General features: G+C 37.2%; 1 protein-coding gene across 49 annotated transcripts in view; it reads right to left on the reverse strand.

Moving 5' to 3' along the window:
- PEAK1 (pseudopodium enriched atypical kinase 1) overlaps positions 1-22,949 on the reverse strand; it is a 320,078-nt gene that overhangs the window by 263,100 nt on the left and 34,029 nt on the right. For 42 of the 49 annotated variants that reach the window (XM_064570116.1, XM_064570114.1, XM_064570105.1 and 39 more), the window contains one exon: positions 6,781-6,844. The exons of the other annotated variants lie outside the window; for them this stretch is intronic. The gene's annotated coding sequence lies outside the window, so the exon portion shown is untranslated. The remainder of the gene's footprint in view (positions 1-6,780; positions 6,845-22,949) is intronic. 49 annotated transcript variants of the gene reach the window in all.

Here is a 22,949-nt window from a genome sequence, read left to right on the forward strand (position 1 = left end):
TGAGCCCCCCAGGCGCCCCCAGATGATTTTCTTTAAAAAAAAATAAAGTGACAGAAATCAGAAAAGTGGTTTGCTCTAGTGAGAGGACAGAATGTCAAGGAAGAAGCCTTAAGGAACTTAAAGAGTGATAAAAATGTTTTACATGTTATACGGGTGTGGATTACATAGGTAAATGCATTTGTCAAAACTCATTAAACTGTAGAAGATCTATGCATTTTATCATAAAATTGAAAATTATACCTCAATTTTTAGTTTTTTAAGATCACAATTAAATACTATTTTATTTTAGATCATTTAACTAGCAAAATTTAAAAGTCTGAAAACTCTATTGAAGAGACTATAAAACAGGATCTCTTATACAATGGTGATAGTGATTTATTTCCAATCACTCTGGAAATAAATTTTGTATTATCTCTTTAAATTTATGATTTACTACCCTATGACCCAGCAATTCCATTCATAGGTATATGTACAGGAGAATCTCTCCCACATGTACAAGAGGAACATACAGGAATGTTTCTCACATCAGTGTATAAAACAGCAAACGCCTAAAAACAAGATACTTATCACTCAATCCCAGAAATAAATTGACCATGATAAGTAAGGGTATCACTTTTGAATATTTAACATATCTTTTTTTTTTTTAAAGATTTTATTTATTTATTTGACAGAGAGAGACACAGTGAGAGAGGGAACACAGCAGGGGGAGTGGGAGAGGGAGAAGCAGGCTTCCCGCTGAGCAGGGGGCCCGGTGTGGTGCTCGATCCCAGGACCCTGGGATCATGACCTGAGCCGAAGGCAGACGCTTAACAACTGAGCCACCCCAGGTGCCCCTGAATATTTAAGATATCTTTATATTTTAAAGACAACTCAGTTTTGGTATATACATATTATCAGCTTGTTCAATGTGTGTATGTACAGAATAAATCCAAAATAAGGCAAAGAATTAAGGTATTATAATGATTTTCTACTTTTTAAAGGTAGAATTTATTCATTCAACATGACTTTTATGGGAGTAAACACTGTAAGCCATTGAAATGCAGGTTACATAATTGATACAATATTCATATACAAAATATCCTGCAGCTGTAAACATGAATGAAGTAGATCTAAGTATATGGAAAGATCTACAAGATACAGAAGTACACTGAAAAAGCAAGAAGTAGGGGCACAGTCGTTAGGTGGCTCAGTCGTTAGGTGTCTGCCTTCGGCTCAGGTCATGATCCCAGGGTCTTGGGATCGAGCCCCACATCGGGCTCCCTGCTCAGCGAGAGGCCTGCTTCTCCCTCTCCCACTCCCCCTGCTTGTGTTCCTTCTCTTGCTTTGTCTCTCTCTGTCAAATAAATAAATAAAATCTTAAAAAAAAAAAAAAAAGGAAAGAAAAAGCAAGAAGTAAAACAGTAAGTTCTCATGGATTAAAATAAATTCCATATATATTTATATCTGCAAAAACAATCTGAAAGTAAATAAACTGTAAACGGTGCTTCCTTCTGAAAATAGCAACAGGGGATCAAAAGTGAAGGGAAGACTTACTTTTCACTGTAAATCCTTTTGTACCATCTGGATTATTTCTGACCATATACTTGTTTTGGTAATTTCCATGAAGACAGAGGAGAAAGAGGCCCTCAAACAACATTTATGTTTCTGGTAAGCAATCTCTCCCATGCCTTACAGCAGATATTCTAAACTTTCATCACTACCCTCAAACTCCACATCTCACCCCTGTTGCCTACTTGCAGAACATCAACAACCACAATAACCCAAAGCCAACAACTTTGTTTTCTACTCCAGAGAAATGAGGGAACTCCCTATATTTCCTAATTCACACCCACATATTTACCTCTGACTACATCCATGGGTACTTCCTTCCCTCAGAAGAAAGAGGCCACTCCAGGCAAATCTTGTGTTCTGAGGCAATCTCCTGTCTCTACAGGAAAGCCTATTCCCTCTTTTAGTCCTCTCTCTACTTCCACAAGCTTGCTCTTAACTTGTCCTTTCTCCTACCACCTCTGTATATATGCACGTTCAAGCCCCTCCCCTTTAAAAAAAAATACCTTACATTCCCTTCTATGTAGGACCCTAAACTCATTCTTCCCCTTCACAGTTAAACTCTCACAACAGTGGGGACAGTCTCTACTTGAGGCAGTCTCTTCATCTCCCATTCACTGATCAACCTACCACAATCTTGCTTCAGTCCCCACTGCTACTAAAAAAAATACTCTTGCTGAAATCACTAAAAGATGAAACCTATAGGCATTTTGTGACCCTTATTTTACTTCATCTCTCTGCAGTACCTGACACTGCTGGCTGCTTCCACCCTCCTGAAACTCTAATCCCTTGGCTTCTGTGACTTATCTCTTTCCTGTCTCTCTACTACGTACTGGAAATTCAAAAATAAATATGACAAAGTCCCCGACTTCAAGCACAGATTCTCAAATGAGAGAAATACATGCAAACAATCACAACACAGGGAAAAAGTACTATGATAGTGACAGGTACAAAGTACTATGGTAGGTTTGTAATGGGGAAAGAGAGGGAGCATGCATTCTGAGGAGGAGGAAACCAACATGGACAAAGCACATGTATAAATCAACATAGTTTGTACAGGGAATTTAATGGATATAGTTGAGCACACAAGTTTTGAAAACAGCAATCTGATTCTACCACTTACCAGCTGAATGAAGATAAAATAACTGTCTCTATCTCACAGGACTATAATGAAAATTAGATACTATATATAAAGCACTGAGCATAGGGCCTGGCATACATGGAAGTCTCAATAAATGTTAACTCCTTCATGGCAAAAACAGTCAACAAACTAGGAATAAAAGGAAATTTCCTCAACCTGATAAAGGACAGTTATAAAAAAAACCCACAGGTAGTGCTGAAAGACTGAGAGCTTTCCCCCTAAGATCAGGAACAAGACAAGGATGTCTATTCGCATCACTTCTATTTAACATTGTAATGAAGGTTTTAGCTAGGATGCTTAGGTAAGAAAAAGACATAAAAGGCATCCAGATTGGAAAGGAAGAAATGAAACTATCACTATTTATAGATGACATAATTTTATATATAAAAAATTCTCACTAATATATTAACAACTTAGAACTACTAATTGAACTAATAGTTCCGTGAGTTTGCATGATACAAAAATCAATTATATTTCCATACACTAGTAATGAACAATCCAAAAATGAAAGAAAACAATTTCATTTACAATAGTATCCAAAAAATAAAGGGCTTAAGAACGAATTTAGCAAAAGTAGGAGACATACACTAAAAACTATAAAACATCATTGAAAGAAATTAAAGAACACATAAATAAATGGAAAGACCTCCATGTTCACAGATTGGAGAATATACTATTATAAAATCTCCAACCTGATTTACAGATTCATAATACAAATTCAACACAATCCCCATCAAAATCCCAGCTGGATTTTCTTGGTAGAAACTGACAAGCTGATCCTAAAATTCATATGGAAATGCAAGGGATCCAGAAGAGCCAAAACAATCTTGAATAGGAAGCACAAAGTTGGAGAACTCACATTTTATGATTTCAAAACTTCCTGGCATAAGGACAGATGTATAAATTATTGGAATAGAACTGAAAGTCCAGAAACAAAACCCTACATTTATGGTCAACTGATATTCTTCGAGGGTGCCAAGATAATTCAATGGTCTGTGACAACTGGATATCTAAATGCAAAAGCATGAAGCTGAACCTCTACCTAAAACCATACACAAAAATTAACTCAAAAAAGGGGCACCTGGGTGTCTCAGTTGGTTAAGCATCTGACTCGACTTCAGCTCAGGTCATGGTATCAGGTCATGAGACTGAGCTCTACATCAGGCTTCATGCTGGGCATGGAGTCTGCTTGGGATTCTCTCTCTCTCCCTCTCCCTCCACCACCCCCCCAAAAAAGTTAACTCAAGAATGAATCACAGACCTAAATTTAAGAGCTCATACTTAGAAGAAGATATGAGTAAATCTTCATGAATTTGAGTCAGGCAAGGTTTCTTAGATATAACACCCAAAGCACAAACAACAAAAGAAAAATAGATAAAATTAAAAACAATTTATGCTTCAAAGACAGTATCAAGAAAGTAAAAAGACAACTCACAGTTTGGGAGAAAATATTTGTAAATCATGTATTTTATAAGTGACTTGTATCCAGAATACCTAAAAAACTCTTACAATAAAAGGGTAAGTAATATAATTTTTAAATGGGCAAAGGATTCAAATAGACATTTCTCCAAAAAAGATATATAAGTGGCCAATAAGCACATGAAAAGATATTCAACATCATTACTCACTAGGGAAATAGAAATCAAAACCACAATGAAATACAACTTCCCATTCACTAGAATGGCTATAACTTAAAAAAAAAAAAAAGTAACAAATGTAGGTGAGGATATGGAAAACCTGGAATCCCCACACATTGCTGGTGGAAATGTAAAATGATACGGTCTCTTTGGAAAACCATTTGGCAGTTCCACAAATTGTTAAACATGGAGCTACCAAATGACCCAGCAAATTACACTTTTAGGTATACACCTAAAAGACATGAAACCATATGCACACAAAAACTTACACACACAAGTTCATAGCAAAAAGCTTAGAATAACCAAAATGGGGGGGGGGGGAGGAATGCAGAAACAACCCAAATGTCCACCAACTGATGAATGGATAAGCAAAATATGGGTGTGTGTGTGTGTGTGTGTGTGTGTATTGAAGAGTCTGGCTCCTGACCAAAAACTTAAAATCTCTGTGTGTAATCTTCCAGCCTGACTATTAGCAATTACAAAGACTTTACCTGGCAGGCCTCACATGGGAAAGCCGTCCTACCCACCTCAGACTGGGTACACAGCCAGTACACTGCAGTCTCTGAAGAGAGCTGTAGTCAGGAACTCAGGCTCCCCTGGCTGAGCATGTTCTTAAGCATATTACATTCCTAGCCCAGGCCCTAGACCTCATTCAGAAGTCTATCTGTGGCCTTGAGCTGAGGACTTTCCTCATGCACCTCTGCTGAGGCCCTCTCATCAGGGAGGAAATACTGAAGATACTTTTTATCTACTCTGACTCGGTGCTTTTTGATCCCAAGCCCTTCTACCTCACTTTTGAACCAGACCTGGGTCCATAAAACTGCAGTGAAACGATTCACCTCCCACTTCTGTACTGATCCACCTGAGTGGGACAACTGCACTTTCTGAGGTTTAACCTCTTGCTTATACTATCTTAGTAAGTGAATAAAGGTTCAACTGTTACTTTTATGCTGGATCACTGTTTTTAATTAGCTACACTGACACCTGAAAGTTCAGGTCTCTCTATCGCCAGGTCACCTGACCTGACACTCAAAATGGAATGTTATTCAGTCATGAAAAGGAACAAAGTACTGATGATGCAAAAACATGGATAAACCTTGAAAACTTTATGCTAAGTAGAAAAAATAAGTCACAAAAGACTGCATATTATACAATTTCATTTATATGAAATATCCAGAATAGGCAGATCTATAGAAACAGAAAGTAGATTAGTACCTGACAGGAACTGAGTGGAGGGAGGAATGAGTGGTAACTGCTAACACATGCCAAAATCACTTTGCAGTGATGAAACTATTCTATTTTTTTTTTTTTTAAGTAAGCTCCACACCCAGCACAGATCCCAACACGGGGCCTGAACCCAACACCCTGAGATCAAGACCCAAGCGGAGATCAAGAGCTGGATGCCCAACTGACTGAGCCACCCAAACCCCTGCAGTGATGAAAATATTCTAAAATTAGATTGTGATGACAGCTGTACAACTCCATAACTACAATTTAAAAAGCCATTGAATTGTACACTTTAAATAAATGGGTAAATTTTAAGGTATGTAAAGTATTTCTCAATAAAGCTGTTTTTTAAAAAATGTTAGTTCATAACATTCCTAGAGCACTAATGAGATGGAAAACTGGGTAAAGAGATTCTACTGCTCTGTAAAGGAGTTTGTAAAATATCCTTTAAGCAATGTAAAGGCACTAAAGGATTCTGAGTTTTGGACTGACATGACAACATTCATCTTTTAGAAAAGCAATCTCATGACTGTGACAAGAATGGCTTAGAGAGTAGCTGGATTCGAGGTGGAAAGACCAGATGACAGACTGGTTGCTTAAAAAATTAAAAGATGAAGAGAACTTGAGCCCAGACATGTCAGAAAAGAGAAAGGGCTATCAGCCTATCTTTAGAGTAAAATGCAATTATGGAAACTTTCTTTCTATAAAAACCAACTACTAACATATTAAAGGATATGTTCTTATTTTATAAGCCCCCCAAACAGAGGTAACTACAGAAAATAATCAAGTCCAGGAGAATAGAGTGAAGAAAACTCCTAATAACTGACTTACTAAAATAGTTACCAGTTGTTGAAATCTATGACTTAACAAATTAAGGATCTGTCTTCAGGAATATCAGATTAGAATGTCAATATCATTCTCAAATGTGTGTCAGAACAGCAGTGTGAACTCTATCTTTGAGTATAAAAGAAAAATTCCTTTGGAATTACAATGGAAAAATTCACTCAAAACTACTATAATCGCTAGAACCAGCTTCATTTCCTTCAATCAAATGTCCTACCAAACTAAAAGTAAGCATGCTATATATGTAGCTTTATAAGAAATAATATTTACCTATTAAAGTCTCAGAGGAAAAGACAGCTGGCACTGCCTTAAATTTTTCAAAAATAATTCTTTCTCATTACAAAATATATTTTATAAGGCAAAAGAATTCAAAAAATATCTCACCTCAGGTTTTTAGATGAATCCACAAAGAAATGTTTACAGCGTAAGTTCCAGTTCAGGCAGATACCTGAATTTAAAAAAAAAAAAAAAAGAAGAAGAAGAAGAGGAAAAAGAAAAAGAAGAAGACATGGTCAATATAACTAAATCTGAGTAGGGAACTTAATTTTTTCAGTAGAACCCTAACTTGATCATTTACTCACTAAATTTTTGTGTTCAGGTTGTGTTTTACAGATCTGTAGAATGTCAAGAATCTTAATTCTGCCAGACTCTCTATTGCCTTTTTTTTTTTTTAAGATTTTATTTATTTGTCATAGAGAGAGAGAGCACAAGCAGGGGAAGCAGCAGGCAGAGGGAGAAGCAGGCTGAGCAAGGAGCCTGATGTGGGACTTCATCCCAGGACCCAAGGATCATGACCTGAGCCGAAGGCAGATGCTTAACCAACTGAGCCACCCAGGTGTCCCTCTATTGCCTTTAATTAAACTTAACAAAACATATACTGTACTAATGGGGGGGGGGGAATGAGGGGAAGATCAATCCAAGAAAGATACTTTTCTTTCACCAGTTCAAGTTTCAAAAGAAAAGGCATTTTCTAAAAGTCTGTACTCCCTATAATAATCCCACCATCATGACTGCCCATTCTCACCAAAAACAAACAAATGAACAAAAAAACAGAATTCAAAAATCTGGAAATATAAAAGTAAAACAACAGTATATGTTTATAAAGCTTAAGTAAAAGGAAAGGTTAAATAAAACTGGCTAAAAAACTATGAAAATGTTTATCTACATTGGCAAAGAAAATCTAATTAAAATGAGATATCATCTTCTATCAGTGAAATTAGAGTTGTTTTTTAAGTAAGATGCTAGTCATTAGTGCTTTCCCAGTTCTCCTTCCCAGACTCACAGTAGGATTGCACTTCACTGCCCTTGTTTCAACTTAGGTGTGGCTACATGACTTGCTTTAGTCACTAAGATGTACGTAAACATGATATGAAACATCAGCAGGAATAAGCTTTAGGAACCAGTACACAACTGGAAGACCTACCCACTACAGTAATTATGGAAACAAGTAACCAAAGCAGCTTTGATCAGGCTGATACACTAAATAACTCCAAAGAGAGAATACCACCTGCTGATATGTGTTTGACATTAACATGAGCTTTGTTGTAAAAAATAAAATTTGTTGCATTAAACCATGAGATTTGGGGGAGTCTTTGTTACTACAGCATATTCTAAATTATACTGACAGCTACAAATGACAATGTAATATAGTAAATATTACAAAAATAGAATAATGCAATACAATGGGCATCTTTGCACACTGCTCGTGGTAGTACAAATTGGTAAACTCTTTGGAAAGCAATACACAAGAGCCATAAAAAGTTCAAACCCTCTGACCTAGTAACTTCTCTTCCAGAAATCTGTCCTAAATAATAAAAAATCCAAAGACCTAGATCATAGCCCATTTATGACTGCAAAGAAATGGAAATAACAGGGGTGCCTGGGTGGCTCAGTCGTTAAGCGTCTGCCTTCGGCTCAGGTCATGATCCCAGGGTCCTGGGATCGAGCCCCGCATCGGGCTCCCTGCTCCGCGGGAAGCCTGCTTCTCTCTCTCTCCCACTCCCCCTGCTTGTGTTCCCTCTCTCGCTGTGTCTCTCTCTGTCAAATAAATAAATAAAATCTTTAAAAAAAAAAGGGGGGGGGGCGCCTGGGTGGCTCAGTTGGTTAAGCAACTGCCTTCGGCTCAGGTCATGATCCTGGAGTCCCGGGATCGAGTCCCGCATCGGGCTCCCTGCTCGGCGGGGAGTCTGCTTCTCCCTCTGACCCTCCTTTCTCTCATGCTCTCTGTCTCTCATTCTCTCTCTCTCAAATAAATAAAATCTTAAAAAAAAAAAAAGAAAAAAGAAATGGAAATAACAAACTAAATGTCCAAATGATTAGTTAATAAATCAGAATAAGAAATCATTAAAATTAAATATCAAAAATGCTTAAGGACTTATAGGGGAAACTGTGAGGGGCATACATGGGAACTCTATGTACTGTCTGCTCAATTTTTCTGTATATGTATAATCTATAGTGACAGAAAGCAGATCAGTTGTTACAGGAGCTGAAGGTCATGTGAAAGAATTGACTGCAAGAGGCTTAAAGAAACTTTATGTTTAATAGTATTTTATTGAGAACCAGAGCTTGATCCTAGAATGAGTCTGAGATATCATTAATTTATTCTTTCAGTATTTATTGCATGCCTCCATGTCCAAACAGCATCTTACATAGCAGAGGTATGCTTCTGCACTGGGTCTGTTTCCCCATGGTTCAGCTAGATCTGCTTTCAAGTGGTCACTGTAGCCAGTAAAAGCACCAACAATCTACAAACCACACTGTTTTTTAATAATCCTTACATTGGCAAATAACAGGTAGGTCACGATTACTTTTAAGAACTATTTACATTAGTGATTATTTGTTGACCCAATCTTTCTGAAAATAAGCTTAAAATTTCTACTACTGAACATGTATCATCTACAACATAAACATGTATCCGGTGTTTTGAATTAATACATTCTGAATTATATGAAGGTGTTTATATCATATGCATCATTATATGCATCATTAAAAATTTTATGAATTTTGAGCATTTACTTAAGGGATTAAAGGTTTTTCACAACTATAAAAATGGCTAAAGTGTCTAAAACTTCAACTAAGAAATTGTAGAAAAATATAAGTGAAACACAAATAAATGTGACAATGAAGACAAAGCATTAAGCAAAGAGAAGACCAAAAAGTATTAGGTTAGTCAAATAAAAACAACCGAGGCATATAACTAACAAGTTTTATTTAACAAGAAAGGATATAACACAGAAAATACTTGTTTTAGCAATACGCATGGCAGTTCAAGACAGTGGGGACTGGAGTTAAAAATAAAAAACTAGGGGCCTCTGGGTGGTTCAATCAGTTAAGCATCTGATTCTTGATTTTGGCTCAGGTCATGATCTCAGGGTCATGAGATCAAGCCCCACATCAGGTTCCATGCTGCACATGGAGCCTGCTTAAGATTCTCTCTCTCTCCCTCTACCTCCCTAAAAAATCAAATCAAATCAAAAATAAAAATAAAAAAATGCACTAACTTCTCATGATAAAAAGATCTGAGATAAACACTTGCAAGAACATATAGGAGGGCGCCTGGGTGGCTCAGCTGGTTAAGCGACTGCCTTCGGCTCAGGTCGTGATCCTGGAGTCCCTGGATCGAGTCCCACATCGGGCTCCCTGCTCGGCAGGGAGTCTGCTTCTCCCTCTGACCCTCCCCCCTCTCATGTACTCGTTCTCTCTCATTCTCTCTCTCTCAAATAAATAAATAAAATCTTAAAAAAAAAAAAAGAACATATAGGAGAGTCTAATCCAGAAATGATTTTCAAGCAACCGGCACAGAGACTAAATCACTATGTTTAGTTACAATTGTATAATATGTTGCTTTCTCAGGTCTGATGTTTGAACTTATATGTTGTATCTAAAATGCATTAAACTGTTCATAGTTTAAAATAAGATACAAATAAATTACATTATTTATACTAATAACCATTAAGAGTACTAGAACAATGTGTGTTTATCAGAGAATAGCTAGTAAATATGAGTAAAATAGCCTTAGACATTAAGGATATAACACAGGAAATATATGCGTGTTAATCAGAATACAGACAATAAAGATGAGTAAAATATCTAAGATATTGTAGAGTTTTCAAGGCACTTAGAAATAAAGGACATAGTTTGTGTTGTACCCCATGCGATGACAGATCTGGTGACTTCCTCTGTGCTGAAAAGTTTGCAATTTAAATAAATATTGCACGGTGGAAAAAAAGAAAAAGAAATAAAGGATATAATCTGAACCACAAGATTATTTAGACTGTAAGAAAAAGAAAGAGGGGCGCCTGGGTGGCTCAGTCATTAAGTGTCTGCCTTCGGCTCAGGTCATGGTCCCAGGGTCCTGGGATCGAGCCCCGCATCGGGCTCCCTGCTCCACAGGAAGCCTGCTTCTCCCTCTCCCACTCCCCCTGCTTGTGTTCCCTCTCTCGGTATGTCTCTGTCAAATAAATAAAATCTTTAAAAAAAAAAAGAAAGAAAAAGAAAGAAGAATTCTTAATACATACTACCTTCCTGACCCTTAGAAAATATAACATATAAGAAGTCCATAAAAATAGATGGAAAACACTATCACCAAGCTGGTCTTGATTTCTAAATTCTAGAAATCTTAAGTAATAACTGCCCCCAGTCAACTAAATTAAGGGTCAACCTACAGCCTGGAGACCAAATCCAGCCCATGCCTGTTTTTGTCTGGCCCTTGAGCTAAGAATGGCTTTTACACGCTGTGAATTGTGCAAGACTGTTGAATCTCAGATCTGTACCTATGAAACAAATAATGCAATATATGTTAAGAAAAAGAAAAAAGAAGATAGCAGGAGGGGAAGAATGAAGGGGGAGAAATCAGAGGGGGAGACGAACCATGAGAGATGATGGACTCTGAAAAACAAACTGAGGGTTCTAGAGGGGAGGGGGGAGGATGGGTTAGCCTGGTGATGGGTATTAAAGAGGGTACGTTCTGCATGGAGCACTGGGTGTTATGCACAAACAATGAATCATGGAACACTACATCAAAAACTAATGATGTAATGTATGGGGATTAACATAACAATAAAAAATTAAAAAAAAAAGAATGGCTTTTACATTTTTAAAAAGTTGTGAAAAAACAGAAAATAAAATGCAACAGAGACGGTAGTCACAAAACTTAAAATATTTACTATCTCGCCCTTTACAGAAAAAGTTTGCTGCCCTCTGAACTAAACAATTCATAAATGGGTGAAACCGGTCTTAGTGGTGGTTCTAACCCAGAGACTTAAAGTGTGCCACGGTGTCACAGTATATTAGAACTGGAAGGCACCTAAGACCATCTTTCCTCCCCATCATGTTACAAAGAAGGTAACTTAAAGCCCAGAAATGACAATCTTCCAGGTCTACTGTCTCCTGAATTCAATGTGCTTTACATCCTATCACAACACTGGCCCCTTTCCCTTATTGGGGTAATTTGAGAATAAAAGAAAGGTCCAGTAAGAGTAAGTGCACTCTCCTCCAACTCTCCACTGAGCCCCTCCTACCTGAGAATAATCAATTGACCAAAGTGAGACACAGATAATCTTCATATTTGACTAGCTCAGCATCAAGGGTCATTTCCTACTTTCTCAGCTTCATCTCCTTCTACTCTATTCATGTAAGCAAAATAAGCAAATGAATCTACATAACATTCCTGAAAAAGTATCTTGTTATTTTGGTCCTGAAGACCTAGGTTTATGCAGTTTCTCCCCTGTGGGCAGCTCCTCCCTTCTCTACTAATGCAAATTCCTACCATCCATTATGCCCAATTCAACAAACATGACACCTTCAGAAAGACAAGCCAATAAGAAACACAGTTCAGATACACACACAAAAATGTAAAAGATAAATATCCCCGAAGTTGTAACTGGAAATTTCTGGTAAAATGTAACCTCTGAGGGAAATGTTCACGTTGAGCCTTTGGGAAAACCTCTGAATAAGATGTTAATAGACATTAAAAAAAGTTTTTGAGATTGGTTGCACAACATTGTGATTACCACATAACCCCAATGATCTGTGCACTTTAAAATGTCTAAGATGGTAAATTCTATGTTACATATATTTTACCACAATTAAAAAAAAAAAATTTAGACCACAGAGCAAGATCATAATGGTGCAGGGAGCAAGCACTTGCTTATATAAGAAATTGGATGTAAATTTAAATTGTAAAAGCTAAATACCTATCCTACAGCAATGGTTTTACATTTGCAAGTACCTTAAAACTAGGCAATGTGGGGAATTGTGAATATAATAAGAGAGCTGCCTAGGAGATCAAATCCTATAAAATAAAACAAAGCCTACATCTAGAAACGCCTAACTTCTGGCAGCTAGATAGATGAATGTCCACAAGATTCCAAACTCAAAAAAAAAAAAAAAAAAGACACTAAAGGACAGAGAGAGGACAAGGTGATATTCCAGGAAGCAGAATTAATAAAGGTACAAAAGGGACAATGTGTGATGGAAAGGATTCTCACCGTCTTTTTGTTTCCCTAGATTTGCCTCTAGCTAATTAACAGCAAAGAATGTCCTTTGATGCTAAGGTAGCTGGGCCACCCATGATATGGAATAGGTTACCAGAATCCATAGATGGAAATATGCTGGTTAAGGTAATCAGTACTCAAAGGAGACAGTCCATGCCTTGCTTAAGTTTTCAGATAACTTTTGTGAACAACAGCAAAACTCTGTAAAACCAAATATAAATTCTGTGCATTTAAGGCTGAATCTGAATTTTATTTTCATAAAATTAACCACACCAAAAGGGCTGGAGTTACTACTTTTTCATTATTTTGTTTTCCTTTTTACTGAGTAATTTTATTCTATGAATAGCAACCTTTGCTATTCCGTTCACTCCATGCCTAGGGCCTAGTAGATGCTCTCTAAATGCTTGTTGAATTAATATTGGGATAAAATATACATTTCACTTAAAATACTCCTCCTTTCTAATTATACAGAGTAACAGAAAGTAGAGAGAAAATAACATTAATTGAAAATGTAAAAATGAAGCCATCCAAAAATTTAAACCACATTTCAAAACCATCTTTGAAGCAAACTGCTCACAAAAAAAGTCAAACCTTTACTGCACCCTTTGTTGTAACACTACACACACACACACACACACACACACACACACCCATCAAGACAGTTATTTTTGCCAAACATAGCTTGAAGGAGAAAATCACATAATTTGATACCCAGAAAAATGCCAGTTTTCTTTCATCTTTGTATTCCACACAATTCCTGGCACACAGTGGATGCTTTCAAATCATTCACTGAGTTGAACAGTCACAGAGAAAGTATTTTCTCTGCTGTCCATGTGACTTCATTATATTTCAAAGGTGTGAGTCATCAACTCTGGCAATAAAAGCAGAACTTACACCACTATAAATACTTGACATATTTCAAGAGCTCTCAGAAATTAGAAGAGAGATCCATACATGTATTCCCTAAATTACACAAGTATAAAAAGATACATCATTTCACTGTTGTCAATTTGCTATATTTAGACGGCTCTGAATTGAATTATTCAAGCATATACAAATACAACCTTGAAGGGGTCCCCATACTTGCTCCTGACAGTCTGGAAACAAAAGCTGCTATTGAGATAAAAGATGACAGGCAACAGGAATCTGACAGGCCAGTAATTTACTGCATTTTCTGCACATCTGAATTTGTAGGCCTCCATAGCCATTAAGCAAAATTAGCTACATAATGCCAGCCAAAAAGCCTCATAGGCAACAGTTTTATGTCATTAAAAAAACTACCATCCTCAATCTGTTTGAATTTGTGTTTGCTCATTAGAAGCCTCTCAGTGAATCGAGAGAGAGGTTTTAATTGCACTCTTGCTCTATCCATGTTTAGTACAGCCCTGAACTATAACAAATTCCTATTCTCCCTTCTTGCCTAATGCCTAAAATACTTCAGATATAGTAGAAGAAACTAAGCAGTCTAGCAGTTCTTTACCAAAAATGGAGCAATTTCAAAGATACAAATGTGATCTTAATATATATTTATTCAGCTTAAAAAGCAGGGTCAGAGAAAAACATCGTCATCTTCCTTCTCTCCTACTTGTTAATCTCTGAATCCTCAACGCTATCTCAGGCTCCTATGTCTTTGCACATGATATTTTCCCCTCAGCGTGGTAGGAACCCCCTCCTCAATCTGACTACGGTGAGTATCTGCTCACTAACTGGTTTTCCCAAAAAAGGTTTGTGCAATCCTTTCCCTACGTACCTTCTACATATATCCATCAAGTACTTCTCAAACTGGGTTAACTCTGACTCTTACAGTCAAAGAACTGAACACCTCTTGGCAGAGTTAATATTCAGCTGGTACACACTAGCACAGCCTTAATGGATGAAATACTAAAATACTTCTGAAATAATATCTAGTAAGAAGTCACTGCCCTGAACTCCATGGCCCAGGCTTACCACCACCACCAAAATTCAGCAACAAAAGCATCAAAGCCCGATACAGTATAAAAGATGGAGGGGTCCTTCAAGACCCTGAATCCAGTGCTATGGCCATCTTGATTGGTCGGTACCTGTGTTGTAGTGAATGTTAAATACTGAATAATTACCCCTGCCTCTTTATGCCCAAAGCCTAGAATACTACCTAACTTATAGCAGATCTATAATGTACTATTAATTCTTTGTCAAAACAATGAATACCAATCCTATTCAATGATCCAAGGCCAGTGGGTATACCATCAAAACTATACAAAAACAATAATCAGACTGGCAAAAAAATCTAGGTCCTTAAGTACAAGGTAGGAAAAGTAAACAAGTCTGCCTATTGCCTATTTCTATTTTCTTGCCTTTAGCCTCTGATAAAATAAATGCATAATTTGATAATGTGGGCCAAAATCTCCAATGTGATCACTTACACAGCATAAGAATCAAGTATTTTTTATGTTATTAAATGAAGATTAAAACAAAGTTCCTATAAAACCAAAGAATTTAAGAATGCCACCAACAGTGATCACTGAACTACACTCAGTGTCTTGGACAGGTATCACTAAGGAAGAACACAAATAATTAATTCTAACAGAGGAAAAGGTAAGAATGAAAAGAGTCCGTTAATTATGAATCATATGTCTAATTACAGGTTTTGCTAGGGGCTTCAGATACTTCTAATTAGTTTTACTTGGTATATTAATTATAAATAGAAAACCACAGAGAATTTTCTACTCATAGGAATTTATTGAGTATGTAAAATCAGATTTTAAGTTATCATTTTTATAACTTAATGATTAAATATTCAATAGTGCATGATAATTATTTTGAAAGTCATCAATAAAATATACATCACATTAAAATCAAGTTACACAGAACAGAGCACTACTAAGGTAGTGACAGAATCTTTTAAAAATCCAGAAGGATGGGGCACCTGGGTGGTTCAGTTGGTTAAGTGTCTGAATTCGAGTCAGGTCATGATCTCGGGGTCTTGGGATTGAGCCCTGCGTCATGCTCAGTGCTCAGTGGGGAATCTGCTTGTCCCTCTCCCATTGCCCCTCCCCTCCATTCATGCTCTGTCACTCTCCCAAATAAGTAAATAAAATCTTTTAAAAAAAAAATCGAGAAGGATAAGGTATGTAGCTGAAAGAAGGATGAATACGCAGAATTTTGAACTTGTAAATGGTGATATACTAATCATTTTAGGCTATTCACTTTCTGGTAGAAAAATCATGCTTCAATCATGCTTGCTATAGAGAGTTTCAGAGAGCTATATGATGAAAATACTAAACCAACCACAAAGGGAACAATAATAGCAACATCTTCAAAAAAAGAAAAGAAGCTTAATTATCTAATTTCAACACTGTCCCATTAATCTAACATCAATTTTTAGTAAAACAATGTTGTACTACACACTGTGCTACTGAAAAATTCTAGAAGGTGACAAAATCTTAAACAAGAAGCATCATGTGTTTATTTAGAACAAATCACGGAAGGCCAGCCTGATGTTTTTTTTGTAGTTAGAAACAAGAAACAAGAAATTAGAAACAAGAGAAAAATAAAGACCATAACATATTTTAACAAAAGCTTTGAAAGTGTCACTAATCCTAATTTGAAACAACCATGTAAATTACCTTGGCTATTAGTACTATTATCTGAGTTTAAACAGAAAATGCTCACAAATAGTTAAGTAATAGTAACAGTCGCTACCATTTATTATCTATATATTATACCAGACAGAATGCAAGCTTTTTTACCTAGATGGTTAATTTTCACAACCACCTTACCAGGCAGGTAACATCATCCCTACCTTACTGACTGTGAATTCATGCTAGAAATAATCTAGCCAATGTCAGTGAGGAAGTGGAAGAGTAAACATTCAAACTACTACTCCATACACTCTGTGCTGGCTGCTATACCCCACTGCCTGAACAGATGGTCTCAATGGATTAGAGCAAGCCAATGTAGTAATGAAGCTCCACGGTATATTAGCTGTTCTAAATGGATGAAGTTAAGATGTCATGAAGTTCAGTATCCCAATGGATATAACCATCTGAATGTCTAAGGAAAACAATATAACTTAGTAACTATATTTCTGACCCTGATTTGGGAAATCAAGGATGTGGCCATCAGCTCATTGAATACACTTTGATGTAAATGATAAAAAGTACTAAACATTTAGATGCAGAAGTAGTCAAATGCTGAGAAGGGGGCAAATCAAATAAGAGAATCCAGTTTTTATACCTTTAGAATCTTCTATAAAGAAGCTCTAAATGGGATATAAGCATTCATGACAGAGAATCAAAGATGAGAACCAAGATCCATGGTCATTATAAACAAAAGAAAAAATAAGAAATTCAATCAGGACAGATAGGATGATAGGATAACAGGAGAGATAGGGATAATAGGATAATAAAAATAAATGAGTGTTCTACTAAAAGTACTGAAAAAGAACCTTTCCTCATGTTTTGTTAGCACCTATAACAGAGAAGAAAAGAAAATTTACTGCTGATTTTAAAAAGGCAGTTATCTCAAATATCTCTCTTTCCAAAAAACTGACCATAAATAAATTGATATGTAAAAAATTACTACACAGCTAACTCATAAGGCACACAAACAAATGTCTGATGAACAAGTAAAAATTTGGCTAAATGAGGATTAAAAGTGAAAATGGGGAAGAAAAGGAAAACTAAGGGGAAAAAGTTGACCTTTCTCCAATCTCCTTCTCATGTAAATGGTGCTTACTTTTTCAGAATACAACTTCCCTGTGAAAAATCTCCTCCTCATATTGTGTCCCCACAAAATACCTCCTCTCTCCTAAAAGAAGGCCTTATAGCCAAATGACATCCTCCCTTACCACGAACAGCCTCTTTCTAGAAATATTTTCAATCCATCTACATCCCAGAGGATATCAGGAGGACCAACATTTCCATTTCTCCTGGTTTTCTGAATTGAATATTAATGTTTAATCAGCATAATGAAAAATTTTAAGTGTTTTTGATACAGGAACCCTGATGCAGTAAGGATACTGTATACCACAAATACAATTTTAATTTTGAAAAACACAGGCATCCTTCACAAAGATGGAGCCACGTGAAAAGAGTTTTTTTCAAAAGATACTGCTACATGAGTTATTTTGTACCTTTTATTTTAAAGAAACCGCATTTTTAACAAATACTATTATTTATAACTCTTTAACCTCGTGATCACCTCTCACATCTACTGTATCACTTGCTGATTCAAACATCATCTTAGAGCCCAACTCCTTTACTTGACCTAATAAAACTTGCTGAGCTTGCACACGTCAGGACTGTGCATGGTATATGTCCTCTAACACACCAATGCTATGGTTGGACAAGTTGAGACCAAGGGTGACCTCTTCTCCCCATTATACCAAACAACTAGCCTATAATTTGTCATAGAAGTTTAAAAAGAAAAATTTGCCTGCCTGTCTTATTTCCTAAAACTATAAGCTTCTAAGGACTACACTGTATAGCAATACTGTACATATTCTCATAAAAATGAGGCAATTTGTAGATCCTATTTCACTTGTGAAAAGGTCAGCCACAAAAGTGTTTTATGAAGTATCTCATTTCTTCAGCAAACTATTAAAAGATGATCTCCCTTTCTTTGACATATATGGACAAATGTAAGTCATTAGCAAGGGCTAAATGAAATGGTCCACAGAAATTCTTGCTTCTGAATTCGATCAGAAGTCTTAGAGGGCAAAGCTGCACGTCTACAAAGAGAACAGACAACCCGTGGAAGGTAGGAACTGCAGAGTTGATTCCTGGGAGAAAAGAGCCATGGGTGCTACTTAGGGGAGGGAGCTCTGATCTCACAGGGAGTACCCAGAGAGAACGAGAAGGAGAAAGAGTGGTGGGCGGGGGGGAATGAAAACACATTCAGGGGACTGCACAAGAAAACTGTTCCTCAAAACCACTGACTGGGAAAAAGGAGAGGGTTTCAATACCGCCAGTTTTTTTATAAACAGTGGAGCGCGGAGTCTTAAGTTTTGGAGGTCAGCGTCATAGTCAGGGTCGTATGCCCCAGTGCTCCAGTGGGGAAGATGGGTGGAGCCCCAGTAGTGGGCAGCACAGTCTGAGAATCCCCTGGGTCACACAGGGAGAAGTGGTTCCCCTGCTTGGAGTGCATTTGGTAGAGATGATATGGCCTCTCACTGAGCAAAGGACCCTACAAGCACAACTGAGCTGCCCTGTTCACCAGTATTGGAATAAAGACACCAGCTGAGGGCAGCAAACCTTGACACTGGCTGCGTGTTGTGATTTATCATAAACTCCAAAAGGCTGCACAGTGGCGCAACTGTATTCTGGGACAAGCTGGCACCAGCCATAGTGCAGCAAGACCCTCCCTCAAAGGATCAGCACAGGGCTGCCCTGTGGGGGTCCCTGAAATATGGGGTTCTGAAACAGCCATGCTTGAGCTAAAACACAGGAGTGCTATACCGCCTGGCAGGCGGACAGCTCAGTCAAGGACAGAGTGAAGGTGGTGATCTGACAGAAGCCAAGGATAAAGGAGGGGTGGTTATTTGAGCATCTATGAGGGCTTCCTGAAGAGTGGTGGGCCTGACTTTCCTAATCCAGGGACAAGAAAGCAGATAGAAGCCATTTTCACCCCTCTCCCACCAGCACTGAACGACCCCAGTGAGCTAAACAGTGTCACCAAGGGGAGAACAGAGCCGCTACACCAAGCCCCAACCCCCTAAGTACTGCAGGTGCATCTCCACTAGGGCAAGTCCACAGGAGAATCAGAGCAACAGGCCTCTCCCCCAGAAGACCAGAACAAATCTCCTGCCAGCACCAAGTCTACTGATCATAGAGTGCTCCAAAGTTTCAGCTCTAGGGGAAACAGGATCTAGTTTCCCTTGGGTTTTTTTGGTTGGTTGGTTGGTTGGTTTTGGTTTTGGTTTTTTTGGATACAGAAAGACCAATTCTTTTTATTTTTTTAATTTTTTTTTTAAGATTTTATTTATTTATCTGACAGAGAGAGAGAACACAAGTAGGCAGAGAGGCAGAGGGAGCGGGAGAAGCAGACTCCCCGATGAGCAGGGAGCCCGACATGGGGCTCGATCCCAGGACCCTGGGATCATGACCTGAGCCGAAGGCAGTCGCTCAACCGACTGACCCACCTAGGCGCCCCTTATTATTATTTTTTAATTTTTAATATTTTCTTTTTTTCTTTCTTCTATCAAGCTTCTCTTAACAAGCAGACCAAAACACATCTAGCTTCGTTATTTTTTAAAAGTTTTTAAATCTTTATTTTGCTTTTTTTTTTAACTTCCAAAATGACAAGATGGAGGCATTCACCCCAAAAGACCAGAAAGAAATAACATCCATGGATTTAATCAATAGAGATATAAGTAAGATGTCTGAACTAGATTTTAAAACAATTTTTAGGATACTAGCTGCACTTGAAAAAAGTATATGACACTAGAGAATTCCTTACTGCAGAGATAGAAGAGCTAAAAACTAGTCAAGCCAAAATTTAAAATGCTATAACTGGGATGCAAGCCCAAACAGATGACATAACAATGAAGATGGACGAAGCAGAGGAATGAATCAGTGACATACAAGATAAAATTATATAAAATAATGGAACTAAAAGAAGAGGGACACAAAGGGAATGGATCACAAAGGAAGACTTCGTTTTTAACCAGCCCTACAAGAAATATTAAAGGGGAATCTTTGATGGGTGCAGGAGACCAAAAGCAACAAAAATTACAAAGGAACAGAAAACATCACCAGAAACACCAACTTTACAGGTAACACAATGGCATTAAATCCATATTTTTCAATAACTACTCTGAACGTAAATGGATTAAATGCTCCAATCAAAAGACACAGGGTATCAGAATGGATTAAAAAAAAAAAAGACCCATCTATATGCTGTGTACAGGAGACTCGTTTTAGACCTAAAGACATCTGCAGATTGAAAGTGAAGGGATGGAGAACTATTTATCATGTTAATGGATGGCAAAAGAAAGCCAGAGTAGCCATACTTATATCAGAAAAAATAAATTTTAAACCAAACACTGTAACAAGAGATGAAGGGCATTATATCATGATTAAGGGGTCTATCCATCAAGAAGACCTAACAATTGTAAATATTTATGCCCCTAATACAGGATCACCCAAATATATAAAACAATTAATAACAAACATAAAGGAACTCACTGGTAATAATACAATAATAGTAGGGAACTTTAACACCCCACTTACAGTAATGGATAGATTATCTAAAAAGAAAATCAACAAGGAAACAATGGACCAGATGGACTTAACAGATATACTCAGAACATTTCATCCTAAAGCAGAATATACATTCTTCTTGAGTGCACATGGAACATTCTCTATTCTAGAGACTCACATACTGGGTCACAAATCAGCCTTCAACAAGTACAAAAAGACTGAGATCATACCATACATATTTTCAGACCACAACGCTATGAAACTTGAAGTCAACCACAAGAAAAAATCTGGAAAGACCACAAATACGTGGAGGTTAAAGAATATCCTACTAAAGAATGAATGGGTTAAAACCAGGAAATTAAAGATGAAATAAAAAGGTACATGGAAGCAAATGAAAATGAAAACATGACAATACAAAACTTACAGATTAAGCAGTCTTAAGAGGGGAGTATATTGCAATACAGGCCTACCTCAAGAAGCAAGAAAGTCTCAAATACACAACCTTACTTTGCACCTAAAGGAGCTGGAAAAGGAACAGCAAATAAAGCCTAAAGCCAGCAGAAGAAGAGAAATAATAAAGATGAGAACAGAAATAAACAATATAGAAACAACAACAACAAAACAGTAGAACAGATCAACAAAACTAAGAGCTGGTTCTTTGAAAGAATTAATAAAATTGATAAACACCTAGCCAGACTTAACAAAAAGAAAAGAGAAAGGCCCAAATAAATATAATCACGAATGAAAGCAGAGAGATCACAACCAACACCACAGAAATAAAAAGTTATAAGAGAATATTATGAAAAATTATATGCCACTGAGCAATTTGGGAGAAACAGATAAATTCATAGAAACATACAAGTTACCAAAACTGAAACAAGAAGAAATAGACAATTTGAACAGACCTAATAACCAGCAAAGAAATTGAAACAGTAATCCAAAATCTCCCAACAAACAAAAGTTCTGGGCCAGATGGCTTCCCAGGGGGAGTCTACCAGACATTTAAAGAAGAGTTAATACCTATTCTTCTCAAACTGTTCCAAAAATAGAAATGGAAGGAAAACTTCCAAGCTCATTCTACAAGGCTAGCATTACCTTGATTCTAAAACTAAAAAGGAGAATTACAGGCCAATATCCCTGATGAACATGGATGCAAAAATTCTCAACAAGATACTAGCAAATTGAATTCAATAGTACATTAAAAGTATGATTCACCATGATCAAGTGGGATTTATTCCTAGGCTGCAGGGCTGGTTTGGTATTTGCAAATCAATCAATGTGATACACCACATTAATAAAAGGATAAGAACCATACGATGCTCTCAATAGCTGCAGAAAAAGCATTTGACAAAATACAGCATCCATTCTTGAAAAAATCCTCAACAAAGTAGGGACAGATGAAACATACCTCAACATCATAATGGCCATATACAAAAGACCCACAGCTAATATCATCCTTAATGGGGAAAACTGAGAGCCTTTCTTTCCCCTATTGTCAGGAATTTTCACCATTACTATTTAACACAGATAACCAAAAGAAATAAAAGGCATTCAATTTGCCAAGTAAGAAGTCAAACTTTCACTATTTGTAGATGATATGATACTCTATGTAGAAAACCTGAAAGACTCCACCAAAAAATGGCTAGAATACATGAATTCAGCAAAGTCACAGGATATAAAGTCAACGTACAGAATTCTGTTGCATTTCTTCTTTTTTTTTTTAAGTTTTTATTTATTTATTTGAGAGAGAGAGAATGAGAGACAGAGAGCACGAGAGGGAAGAGGGTCAGAGGGAGAAGCAGACCCCCCACTGAGCAGGGAGCCCAACACGGAACTCGATCCCAGGACTCCAGGATCATGACCTGAGCCGAAGCAGTTG

Source organism: Mirounga angustirostris, unplaced genomic scaffold, assembly GCF_029215605.1.
Source record: "Mirounga angustirostris isolate CCGP_5_RB_7025 unplaced genomic scaffold, mMirAng1.0.hap1 SCAF_9, whole genome shotgun sequence".
Taxonomy (NCBI): Eukaryota; Metazoa; Chordata; class Mammalia; order Carnivora; family Phocidae; genus Mirounga; species Mirounga angustirostris.